The following is a 12,824-nucleotide window of genomic DNA, read 5'->3' on the forward strand; positions in this document are numbered from 1 at the left end:
GGGGCACGGTTGCGGCCTGGGCGCAGAAGGCCTTCGCGCGCCCAATCCTGCTTCCCCGCCAAGGAGAACCAGTGGGGAGTGGGTTTCAGGCACCGGAGACCCCCAGCAAAGACACAGGGCCCAGGGAGCCAGGGGCAGCCCCGCCCCGCTTTGCCCTCTGGAGAGCGGAGGGCCGGGGGCGAAAACGGCTTGCGTTGCATTCCTGAGCCGAGGCGCGTTGGGGCTGTTGTTGGCTGCCCGAGGAGACTTTCCCTTTGCACAATGCAGCTGCCAGAAGCTCGTTTTGGGCCGTCGGTGCCACGGGGCCTTGGCACTGAGCGGCCGAACTGGCTCAGGGGGCATGGCTGCGGCCTGGGCGCAGAAGGCCTTTGTGCGCCCAATCCTGCTTCCCCGCCAAGGATAACCCGTGGCGAGTGGGTTTCGGGCACCGGAGACCCCCAGCAAAGCAGCAGGGCCCAGGGAGCCAGGGGCAGCCCGCCCCGCTTTGTCATCAGGAGAGAGGAGGCCCGGGGGCGAAAACGGCTTGCGTTGCTTTCCTGAGCCGAGGCGCGTTGGGGCTGTTGTTGGCTGCACGAGGAGACTTTCCCTTTGCACAATGCACCTTCCAGAAGCTGGTTTTGGGCCGTCGGTGCGACGGGGCCTCGGCGCTGAGCGGCCGAACTGGCTCAGACGGCATGGCTGCGGCCTGGGCGCAGAAGGCCTTCGCGGGCCCAATCCTGCTTCCCCGCCAAGGAGAACCCGTCGGGAGTGGGTTTCGGGCACTGGAGACCCCCAGCACAGCAGCAAGGCCTAGGGAGCCAGGGGCAGCCCTGCACCGCTTTGTCCTCTGGAGAGCGGAGGGCCGGGGGCGAAAACGGCTTGCGTTGCTTTCCTGAGCCGAGGCGCGTTGGGGCTGTTGTTGGCTGCCCGAGGAGACTTTCCCTTTGCACAATGCAGCTGCCAGAAGCTCGTTTTGGGCCGTCGGTGCCACGGGGCCTCGGCACTGAGCGGCCGAACTGGCTCAGGGGGCATGGCCTCGGCCTGGGCGCAGAAGGCCTTCGCGAGCCCAATCCTGCATCCCCGCCAAGGAGAACCCGTGGGGAGTGGGTTTCGGGCACCGGAGAACCCCAGCAAAGACACAGGGCCCAGGGAGCAGGGGCAGACCTGCCCCGCTTTGCCCTCTGGAGAGCGGAGGGCCAGGTTCGAAAACGGCTTGCGTTGCATTCCTGAGCCGAGGCGCGTTGGGGCTGTTGTTGGCTGCCCGAGGAGACTTTCCCTTTGCACAATGCAGCTGCCAGAAGCTTGTTTTGGGCCGTCAGTGCGACGGGGCATCGGCGCTGAGCGGCCAAGATGGCTCAGGGTGCATGGCTGCGGCAGGGCGCAGAAGGCCTTCGCGCCCCCAATCCTGCTTCCCCGCCAAGGAGATCCCGTGGGGAGTGGGTTTCGGGCACCGGAGACCCCCAGCACAGCAGCAGGGCCTAGGGAGCCAGGGGCAGCCCTGCACCGCTTGGCCCTCTGGAGAGCGGAGGGCCGGGGGCAAAAACGGCTTGCGTTGCTTTCCTGAGCCGAGGCGCGTTGGGGCTGTTGTTGGCTGCCCGAGGAGACTTTCCCTTTGCACAATGCAGCTGCCAGAAGCTCGTTTTGGGCCGTCGGTGCGACGGGGCCTCGGCGCAAAGCGGCCGAGCTGGCTCAGGCGGCATGGCTGCAGAATGGGCGCAGAAGGCCTTCGCGCCCCCAATCCTGCTTCCCCGACAAGAAGAACTCGTGGGGAGTGTGTTTCGGGCACCGGAGACCCCCAGCAAAGACAGAGGGCCCAGGGAGCCAGGGGCAGCTCCGCCCCTCTTTGCCCATTTGAGAGCGGAGGGCCGGGGGCGAAAATGGCTTGCGTTGCTTTCCTGAGCCGAGGCGCGTTGGGGCTGTTGTTGGCTGCCCGAGGAGACTTTCCCTTTGCACAATGCAGCTGCCAGAAGCTCGTTTTGGGCCGTCGGTGTGGCGGGGCCTCGGCACTGAGCGGCCGAGCTGGCTCAGGGGGCATGGCTGCGGCCTGGGCGCAGAAGGCCTTCGCGCGCCCAATCCTTCTTCCCCGCCAAGGAGATCCCGTGGGGAGTGGGTTTCGGGCATCGGAGACCCCCAGCAAAGCAGCAGGGCCCAGGGAGCCAGGGGCAGCCCCGCCCCGCTTTGCCCTCTGGAGAGGGGAGGGCCGGGGCGAAAACGGCTTGCGTTGCTTTCCTGATCCGAGGCGCGTTGGGGCTGTTGTTGGCTGCCCGAGGAGACTTTCCCTTTGCACAATGCAGCTGCCAGAAGCTCGTTTTGGGCCGTCGGTGCCACGGGGCCTCAGCGCAGAGCGGCCGAGATGGCTCAGGGGGCATGGCTGCGGCCTGGGCGCAGAAGGGCTTCGCGCGCCCAATCCTGCTTCTCCGCCAAGGAGAACCCGTGGGGAGTGGGTTTCGGGCACCGGAGACCACCAGCAAAGCAGCAGGGCCCCGGGAGACAGGGGCAGCCCCGCCCCGCTTTGCCCTCTGGAGAGTGGAGGGCCGGGGGCGAAAACGGCTTGCGTTGCTTTCCTGAGCCGAGGCGCTTTGGGGCTGTTGTTGGCTGCCATAGAAGACTTTCCCTTTGCACAAGGCAGCTGCCAGAAGCTCGTTTTGGGCCGTCGGTGCAACGGGGCCTCAGCGCTGAGAGGAGGAGCTGGCTCAGGGGGCATGGCTGCGGCCTGGGCCCAGAAGGCCTTCGCGCGCCCAATCCTGCTTCCCCGGCAAGGAGAACCCGTGGCGAGTGGGTTTCGGGCATCGGAGACCCCCAGCAAAGCAGCAGGGCCCAGGGAGCCAAGGGCAGCCCCGCCCCGCTTTGCCCTCTGGAGAGCGGAGGGCCGGGGGCGAAAACAGCTTGCGTTGCTTTCCTGAGCCGAGGCGCGTTGGGGCTGTTGTTGGCTGCCCGAGGAGACTTTCCCTTTGCACAATGCACCTTCCAGAAGCTCGTTTTGGGCTTCGGTGCCACGGGGCCTCGGCACTGAGCGGCCGAGCTGGCTCAGGGGGCATGGCTGCGGCCTGGGCGCAGAAGGCCTTCGCGCGCCCAATCCTGCTTCCCCGCCAAGGAGAACCCGTCGGGAGTGTGTTTCGGGCACCGGAGACCCCCACCACAACAGCAGGGCCTAGGGAGCCAGGGGCAGCCCTGCACCGCTTTGCCCTCTCGAGAGCAGAGGGCCGGCGGTGAAAACGGCTTGCGTTGCTTTCCTGAGCCGAGGCGCGTTGGGGCTGTTGTTGGCTGCCCGAGGAGACTTTCCCTTTGCACAAGGCAGCTGCCAGAAGCTCGTTTTGGGCCGTCGGTGCCACGGGGCCTCGGCGCTGAGCGGCCGAGCTGGCTCAGGGGGCATGCCTGCGGCCTGGGCGCAGAAGGCCTTCGCGCGCCCAATCCTGCTTCCCAGCCAAAGAGAACCCGTGGGGAGTGGGTTTCGGGCACCGGAGACCCCCAGCAAAGTAGCAGGGCCCAGGGAGCCAGGGGCAGCCCGCCCCGCTTTGCCCTCTGGAGAGCGGAGGGCCGGGGGCGAAAACGGCTTGCGTTGCTTTCCTGAGCCGAGGCGCGTTGGGGCTGTTGTTGGCTGCCCGAGGAGACTTTCCCTTTGCACAATGCAGCTGCCAGAAGCTCGTTCTGGGCCGTCAGTGCGACTGGGCCTCGTCGCTGGGCGGCCGAGCTGTCTCAGGGGGCATGGCTGCGGCGTGGGCGCAGAAGGCCTTCGCGCGCCCAATCCTGCTTCCCCGCCAAGGAGAACCCTTGGGGAGTAGGTTTCGGGAATCGGTGATCAACAGCAAAGCAGCAGGGCCCAGGGAGCAGGGGCAGACCTGCCCCGCTTTGCCCTCTGGAGAGCGGAGGGCCGGGGGCGAAAACGGCTTGCGTTGCTTTCCTGAGCCGAGGCGCGTTGGGGCTGTTGTTGGCTGCCCGAGGAGACTTTCCCTTTGCACAATGCAGCTGCCAGAAGCTCGTTTTGGGCCGTCGGTGCCACGGGGCCTCGGCACTGAGCGGCCGAACTGGCTCAGGTGGCATGGCTGCGGCCTGGGCGCAGAAGGCCTTCGCGAGCCCAATCCTGCATCCCCGACAAGGAGAACCCGTCGGGAGTGGGTTTCGGGCACCGGAGAACCCCAGCAAAGACACAGGGCCCAGGGAGCAGGGGCAGACCTGCCCCGCTTTGCCCTCTGGAGAGCGGAGGGCCAGGTTCGAAAACGGCTTGCGTTGCATTCCTGAGCCGAGGCGCGATGGGGCTGTTGTTGGCTGCCCGAGGAGACTTTCCCTTTGCACAATGCAGCTGCCAGAAGCTTGTTTTGGGCCGTCGGTGCGACGGGGCATCGGCGCTGAGCGGCCAAGATGGCTCAGGGTGCATGGCTGCGGCCAGGGCGCAGAAGGCCTTCGCGCCCCCAATCCTGCTTCCCCGCCAAGGAGATCCCGTGGGGAGTGGGTTTCGGGCACCGGAGACCCCCAGCACAGCAGCAGGGCCTAGGGAGCCAGGGGCAGCCCTGCACCGCTTGGCCCTCTGGAGAGCGGAGGGCCGGGGGCAAAAACGGCTTGCGTTGCTTTCCTGAGCCGAGGCGCGTTGGGGCTGTTGTTGGCTGCCCGAGGAGACTTTCCCTTTGCACAATGCAGCTGCCAGAAGCTCGTTTTGGGCCGTCGGTGCGACGGGGCCTCGGCGCAAAGCGGCCGAGCTGGCTCAGGCGGCATGGCTGCAGAATGGGCGCAGAAGGCCTTCGCGCCCCCAATCCTGCTTCCCCGACAAGAAGAACTCGTGGGGAGTGTGTTTCGGGCACCGGAGACCCCCAGCAAAGACAGAGGGCCCAGGGAGCCAGGGGCAGCTCCGCCCCTCTTTGCCCATTGGAGAGCGGAGGGCCGGGGGCGAAAATGGCTTGCGTTGCTTTCCTGAGCCGAGGCGCGTTGGGGCTGTTGTTGGCTGCCCGAGGAGACTTTCCCTTTGCACAATGCACCTTCCAGAAGCTCGTTTTGGGCTTCGGTGCCACGGGGCCTCGGCACTGAGCGGCCGAGCTGGCTCAGGGGGCATGGCTGCGGCCTGGGCGCAGAAGGCCTTCGCGCGCCCAATCCTGCTTCCCCGCCAAGGAGAACCTGTCGGGAGTGGGTTTCGGGCACCGGAGACCCCCACCACAACAGCAGGGCCTAGGGAGCCAGGGGCAGCCCTGCACCGCTTTGCCCTCTCGAGAGCAGAGGGCCGGCGGTGAAAACGGCTTGCGTTGCTTTCCTGAGCCGAGGCGCGTTGGGGCTGTTGTTGGCTGCCCGAGGAGACTTTCCCTTTGCACAAGGCAGCTGCCAGAAGCTCGTTTTGGGCCGTCGGTGCCACGGGGCCTCGGCGCTGAGCGGCCGAGCTGGCTCAGGGGGCATGCCTGCGGCCTGGGCGCAGAAGGCCTTCGCGCGCCCAATCCTGCTTCCCAGCCAAAGAGAACCCGTGGGGAGTGGGTTTCGGGCACCGGAGACCCCCAGCAAAGTAGCAGGGCCCAGGGAGCCAGGGGCAGCCCGCCCCGCTTTGCCCTCTGGAGAGCGGAGGGCCGGGGGCGAAAACGGCTTGCGTTGCTTTCCTGAGCCGAGGCGCGTTGGGGCTGTTGTTGGCTGCCCGAGGAGACTTTCCCTTTGCACAATGCAGCTGCCAGAAGCTCGTTCTGGGCCGTCAGTGCGACTGGGCCTCGTCGCTGGGCGGCCGAGCTGTCTCAGGGGGCATGGCTGCGGCGTGGGCGCAGAAGGCCTTCGCGCGCCCAATCCTGCTTCCCCGCCAAGGAGAACCCTTGGGGAGTAGGTTTCGGGAATCGGTGATCCCCAGCAAAGCAGCAGGGCCCAGGGAGCAGGGGCAGACCTGCCCCGCTTTGCCCTCTGGAGAGCGGAGGGCCGGGGGCGAAAACGGCTTGCGTTGCTTTCCTGAGCCGAGGCGCGTTGGGGCTGTTGTTGGCTGCCCGAGGAGACTTTCCCTTTGCACAATGCAGCTGCCAGAAGCTCGTTTTGGGCCGTCGGTGCCACGGGGCCTCGGCACTGAGCGGCCGAACTGGCTCAGGTGGCATGGCTGCGGCCTGGGCGCAGAAGGCCTTCGCGAGCCCAATCCTGCATCCCCGACAAGGAGAACCCGTCGGGAGTGGGTTTCGGGCACCGGAGAACCCCAGCAAAGACACAGGGCCCAGGGAGCAGGGGCAGACCTGCCCCGCTTTGCCCTCTGGAGAGCGGAGGGCCAGGTTCGAAAACGGCTTGCGTTGCATTCCTGAGCCGAGGCGCGATGGGGTGTTGTTGGCTGCCCGAGGAGACTTTCCCTTTGCACAATGCAGCTGCCAGAAGCTTGTTTTGGGCCGTCGGTGCGACGGGGCATCGGCGCTGAGCGGCCAAGATGGCTCAGGGTGCATGGCTGCGGCCAGGGCGCAGAAGGCCTTCGCGCCCCCAATCCTGCTTCCCCGCCAAGGAGATCCCGTGGGGAGTGGGTTTCGGGCACCGGAGACCCCCAGCACAGCAGCAGGGCCTAGGGAGCCAGGGGCAGCCCTGCACCGCTTGGCCCTCTGGAGAGCGGAGGGCCGGGGGCAAAAACGGCTTGCGTTGCTTTCCTGAGCCGAGGCGCGTTGGGGCTGTTGTTGGCTGCCCGAGGAGACTTTCCCTTTGCACAATGCAGCTGCCAGAAGCTCGTTTTGGGCCGTCGGTGCGACGGGGCCTCGGCGCAAAGCGGCCGAGCTGGCTCAGGCGGCATGGCTGCAGAATGGGCGCAGAAGGCCTTCGCGCCCCCAATCCTGCTTCCCCGACAAGAAGAACTCGTGGGGAGTGTGTTTCGGGCACCGGAGACCCCCAGCAAAGACAGAGGGCCCAGGGAGCCAGGGGCAGCTCCGCCCCTCTTTGCCCATTGGAGAGCGGAGGGCCGGGGGCGAAAATGGCTTGAGTTGCTTTCCTGAGCCGAGGCGCGTTGGGGCTGTTGTTGGCTGCCCGAGGAGACTTTCCCTTTGCACAATGCAGCTGCCAGAAGCTCGTTTTGGGCCGTCGGTGTTGCGGGGCCTCGGCACTGAGCGGCCGAGCTGGCTCAGGGGGCATGGCTGCGGCCTGGGCGCAGAAGGCCTTCGCGCGCCCAATCCTACTTCCCCGCTAAGGAGATCCCGGGGGGAGTGGGTTTCGGGCATCGGAGACCCCCAGCAAAGCAGCAGGGCCCAGGGAGCCAGGGGCAGCCCCGCCCCGCTTTGCCCTCTGAAGAGCGGAGGGCCGGGGCGAAAACGGCTTGCGTTGCTTTCCTGATCCGAGGCGCGTTGGGGCTGTTGTTGGCTGCCCGAGGAGACTTTCCCTTTGCACAATGCAGCTGCCAGAAGCTCGTTTTGGGCCGTCGGTGCCACGGGGCCTCAGCGCAGAGCGGCCGAGATGGCTCAGGGGGCATGGCTGCGGCCTGGGCGCAGAAGGGCTTCGCGCGCCCAATCCTGCTTCTCCGCCAAGGAGAACCCGTGGGGAGTGGGTTTCGGGCACCGGAGACCACCAGCAAAGCAGCAGGGCCCCGGGAGACAGGGGCAGCCCCGCCCCGCTTTGCCCTCTGGAGAGTGGAGGGCCGGGGGCGAAAACGGCTTGCGTTGCTTTCCTGAGCCGAGGCGCTTTGGGGCTGTTGTTGGCTGCCAGAGAAGACTTTCCCTTTGCACAAGGCAGCTGCCAGAAGCTCCTTTTGGGCCGTCGGTGCAACGGGGCCTCAGCGCTGAGAGGAGGAGCTGGCTCAGGGGGCATGGCTGGGGCCTGGGCCCAGAAGGCCTTCGCGCGCCCAATCCTGCTTCCCCGGCAAGGAGAACCCGTGGCGAGTGGGTTTCGGGCATCGGAGACCCCCAGCAAAGCAGCAGGGCCCAGGGAGCCAATTGCAGCCCCGCCCCGCTTTGCCCTCTGGAGAGCGGAGGGCCGGGGGCGAAAACAGCTTGCGTTGCTTTCCTGAGCCGAGGCGCGTTGGGGCTGTTGTTGGCTGCCCGAGGAGACTTTCCCTTTGCACAATGCACCTTCCAGAAGCTCGTTTTGGGCTTCGGTGCCACGGGGCCTCGGCACTGAGCGGCCGAGCTGGCTCAGGGGGCATGGCTGCGGCCTGGGCGCAGAAGGCCTTCGCGCGCCCAATCCTGCTTCCCCGCCAAGGAGAACCCGTCGGGAGTGGGTTTCGGGCACTGGAGACCCCCACCACAACAGCAGGGCCTAGGGAGCCAGGGGCAGCCCTGCACCGCTTTGCCCTCTCGAGAGCAGAGGGCCGGCGGTGAAAACGGCTTGCGTTGCTTTCCTGAGCCGAGGCGCGTTGGGGCTGTTGTTGGCTGCCCGAGGAGACTTTCCCTTTGCACAAGGCAGCTGCCAGAAGCTCGTTTTGGGCCGTCGGTGCCACGGGGCCTCGGCGCTGAGCGGCCGAGCTGGCTCAGGGGGCATGACTGCGGCCTGGGCGCAGAAGGCCTTCGCGCGCCCAATCCTGCTTCCCAGCCAAGGAGAACCCGTGGGGAGTGGGTTTCGGGCACCGGAGACCCCCAGCAAAGTAGCAGGGCCCAGGGAGCCAGGGGCAGCCCGCCCCGCTTTGCCCTCTGGAGAGCGGAGGGCCGGGGGCGAAAACGGCTTGCGTTGCTTTCCTGAGCCGAGGCGCGTTGGGGCTGTTGTTGGCTGCCCGAGGAGACTTTCCCTTTGCACAATGCAGCTGCCAGAAGCTCGTTCTGGGCCGTCAGTGCGACTGGGCCTCGTCGCTGGGCGGCCGAGCTGGCTCAGGGGGCATGGCTGCGGCGTGGGATCAGAAGGCCTTCGCGCGCCCAATCCTGCTTCCCCGCCAAGGAGAACCCTTGGGGAGTAGGTTTCGGGAATCGGTGATCCCCAGCAAAGCAGCAGGGCCCAGGGAGCAGGGGCAGACCTGCCCCGCTTTGCCCTCTGGAGAGCGGAGGGCCGGGGGCGAAAACGGCTTGCGTTGCTTTCCTGAGCCGAGGCGCGTTGGGGCTGTTGTTGGCTGCCCGAGGAGACTTTCCCTTTGCACAATGCAGCTGCCAGAAGCTCGTTTTGGGCCGTCGGTGCCACGGGGCCTCGGCACTGAGCGGCCGAACTGGCTCAGGTGGCATGGCTGCGGCCTGGGCGCAGAAGGCCTTCGCGAGCCCAATCCTGCATCCCCGCCAAGGAGAACCCGTCGGGAGTGGGTTTCGGGCACCGGAGAACCCCAGCAAAGACACAGGGCCCAGGGAGCAGGGGCAGACCTGCCCCGCTTTGCCCTCTGGAGAGCGGAGGGCCAGGTTCGAAAACGGCTTGCGTTGCATTCCTGAGCCGAGGCGCGTTGGGGCTGTTGTTGGCTGCCCGAGGAGACTTTCCCTTTGCACAATGCACCTGCCAGAAGCTTGTTTTGGGCCGTCGGTGCGACGGGGCATCGGCGCTGAGCGGCCAAGATGGCTCAGGGTGCATGGCTGCGGCCAGGGCGCAGAAGGCCTTCGCGCCCCCAATCCTGCTTCCCCGCCAAGGAGATCCCGTGGGGAGTGGGTTTCGGGCACCGGAGACCCCCAGCACAGCAGCAGGGCCTAGGGAGCCAGGGGCAGCCCTGCACCGCTTGGCCCTCTGGAGAGCGGAGGGCCGGGGGCAAAAACGGCTTGCGTTGCTTTCCTGAGCCGAGGCGCGTTGGGGCTGTTGTTGGCTGCCCGAGGAGACTTTCCCTTTGCACAAGGCAGCTGCCAGAAGCTCGTTTTGGGCCGTCGGTGCCACGGGGCCTCGGCACTGAGCGGCAGAGCTGGCTCAGGGGGCATGGCTGCGGCCTGGGCGCAGAAGGCCTTCGCGCGCCCAATCCTGCTTCCCCGCCAAGGAGAACCCGTCGGGAGTGGGTTTCGGGCACCGGAGACCCCCACCACAACAGCAGGGCCTAGGGAGCCAGGGGCAGCCCTGCACCGCTTTGCCCTCTCGAGAGCGGAGGGCCGGGGTTGAAAACGGCTTGCGTTGCTTTCCTGAGCCGAGGCGCGTTGGGGCTGTTGTTGGCTGCCCGAGGAGACTTTCCCTTTGCACAAGGCAGCTGCCAGAAGCTCGTTTTGGGCCGTCGGTGCCCCGGGGCCTCGGCGCTGAGCGGCCGAGCTGGCTCAGGGGGCATGCCTACGGCCTGGGCGCAGAAGGCCTTCGCGCGCCCAATCCTGCTTCCCCGCCAAGGAGAACCCGTGGGGAGTGGGTTTCGGGCACCGGAGACCCCCAGCAAAGTAGCAGGGCCCAGGGAGCCAGGGGTAGCCCGCCCCGCTTTGCCCTCTGGAGAGCGGAGGGCCGGGGGCGAAAACGGCTTGCGTTGCTTTCCTGAGCCGAGGCGCGTTGGGGCTGTTGTTGGCTGCCCGAGGAGACTTTCCCTTTGCACAATGCAGCTGCCAGAAGCTCATTCTGGGCCGTCAGTGCGACTGGGCCTCGGCGCTGGGCGGCCGAGCTGGCTCAGGGGGCATGGCTGCGGCCTGGGCGCAGAAGGCCTTCGCGCGCCCAATCCTGCTTCCCCGCCAAGGAGAACCCTTGGGGAGTAGGTTTCGGGAATCGGTGATCCCCAGCAAAGCAGCAGGGCCCAGGGAGCCAGGGGCAGCCCCGCCCCGCTTTGCCCTCTGGAGAGCGGAGGGCCGGGGGCGAAAACGGCTTGCGTTGCTTTCCTGATCCGAGGCGCGTTGGGGCTGTTGTTGGCTGCCCGAGGAGACTTTCCCTTTGCACAATGCAGCTGCCAGAAGCTCGTTTTGGGCCGTCGGTGCCACGGGGCCTCAGCGCAGAGCGGCCGAGATGTCTCAGGGGGCATGGCTGCGGCCTGGGCGCAGAAGGGCTTCGCGCGCCCAATCCTGCTTCTCCGCCAAGGAGAACCCGTGGGGAGTGGGTTTCGGGCACCGGAGACCACCAGCAAAGCAGCAGGGCCCCGGGAGACAGGGGCAGCCCCGCCCCGCTTTGCCCTCTGGAGAGTGGAGGGCCGGGGGCGAAAACGGCTTGCGTTGCATTCCTGAGCCGAGGCGCTTTGGGGCTGTTGTTGGCTGCCAGAGAAGACTTTCCCTTTGCACAAGGCAGCTGCCAGAAGCTCGTTTTGGGCCGTCGGTGCAACGGGGCCTCAGCGCTGAGAGGAGGAGCTGGCTCAGGGGGCATGGCTGCGGCCTGGGCCCAGAAGGCCTTCGCGCGCCCAATCCTGCTTCCCCGGCAAGGAGAACCCGTGGCGAGTGGGTTTCGGGCATCGGAGACCCCCAGCAAAGCAGCAGGGCCCAGGGAGCCAAGGGCAGCCCCGCCCCGCTTTGCCCTCTGGAGAGCGGAGGGCCGGGGGCGAAATCGGCTTGCGTTGCTTTCCTGAGCCGAGGCGCGTTGGGGCTGTTGTTGGCTGCCCGAGGAGACTTTCCCTTTGCACAATGCACCTTCCAGAAGCTCGTTTTGTGCCGTCGGTGCCACGGGGCCTCGGCACAGTGCGGCCGAGCTGGCTCAGGGGGCATGGCTGCGGCCTGGGCGCAGAAGGCCTTCGCGCGCCCAATCCTGCTTCCCCGCCAAGGAGAACCCGTCGGGAGTGGGTTTCGGGCACCGGAGACCCCCACCACAACAGCAGGGCCTAGGGACCAAGGGGCAGCCCTGCACCGCTTGGCCCTCTGGAGAGCGGAGGGCCGGGGTTGATAACGGCTTGCGTTGCTTTCCTGAGCCGAGGCGCGTTGGGGCTGTTGATTGCTGCCCGAGGAGACTTTCCCTTTGCACAAGGCAGCTGCCAGAAGCTCGTTTTGGGCCGTCGGTGCCACGGGGCCTCGGCGCTGAGCGGCCGAGCTGGCTCAGGGGGCATGGCTGCGGCCTGGGCGCAGAAGGCCTTCGCGCGCCCAATCCTGCTTCCCCGCCAAGGAGAACCCGTGGGGAGTGGGTTTCGGTCACCGGAGACCCCCAGCAAAGCAGCAGGGCCCAGGGAGCCAGGGGCAGCCCCGCCCCGCTTTGCACTCTGGAGAGTGGAGGGCCGGGGCGAAAAAGGCTTGCGTTGCTTTCCTGAGCCGAGGCGCGTTGGGGCTGTTGTTGGCTGCCCGAGGAGACTTTCCCTTTGCACAATGCAGCTGCCAGAAGCTCGTTTTGGGCCGTCGGTGCGACGGGGCCTCGGCGCTGAGCGGCCGAGCTGGCTCAGGGGGCATGGCTGCGGCCTGGGCGCAGAAGGCCTTCGCGCGCCCAATCCTACTTCCCCGCCAAGGAGAACCCGTGGCGAGTGGGTTTCGGGCATCGGAGACCCCCAGCAAAGCAGCAGGGCCCAGTGAGCCAGGGGCAGCCCCGCCCCGCTTTGCCCTCTGGAGAGCGGAGGGCCGGGGGCGAAAACGGCTTGCGTTGCTTTCCTGATCCGAGGCGCGTTGGGGCTGTTTTTGCCTGCCCGAGGAGACTTTCCCTTTGCAGAATGCAGCGGCCAGAAGCTCGTTTTGGGCCATCGGTGCGAGGGCGCCTCAGCGCTGAGCGGCAGAAGTGGCTCAGGGCGCAAGGCTGCGGCCTGGGCGCAGAAGGCCTTCGCGCGCCCAATCCTGCTTCCCCGCCAAGGAGAACCCGTGGGGAGTGGGTTTCGGGCACCGGAGACCCCCAGCAAAGCAGCAGGGCCCAGGTAGCCAAGGGCAGCCCCGCCCCGCTTTGCCCTCTGGAGAGCGGAGGGCCGGGGCGAAAACGGCTTGCGTTATTTCCTGAGCAGAGGCGCATTGGGGCTGTTGTTGGCTGCCCGAGGAGACTTTCCCTTTGCACAATGCAGCCGCCAGAAGCTCGTTTTGGGCCGTCGGTGCGACGGGGCCTCGGCGCTGAGCGGCTGAGCTGGCTCAAGTGGCATGGATGCGGCGTGGGCGCAGAAGGCCTTCGCGGGCCCAATCCTGCTTCCCCGCCAAGGAGAACCCGTGGGGAGTGGGTTTCGGGCACTGGAGACCCCCAGCAAAGTAGCA

This window comes from Sus scrofa, chromosome 4 (genome assembly GCF_054392235.1).
Source record: "Sus scrofa isolate SSC_HxYL_T2T_F1_AM1 chromosome 4, Sscrofa_HxYL_maternal_Yorkshire_Landrace_v2.0, whole genome shotgun sequence".
NCBI classification, from domain to species: domain Eukaryota; kingdom Metazoa; phylum Chordata; class Mammalia; order Artiodactyla; family Suidae; genus Sus; species Sus scrofa.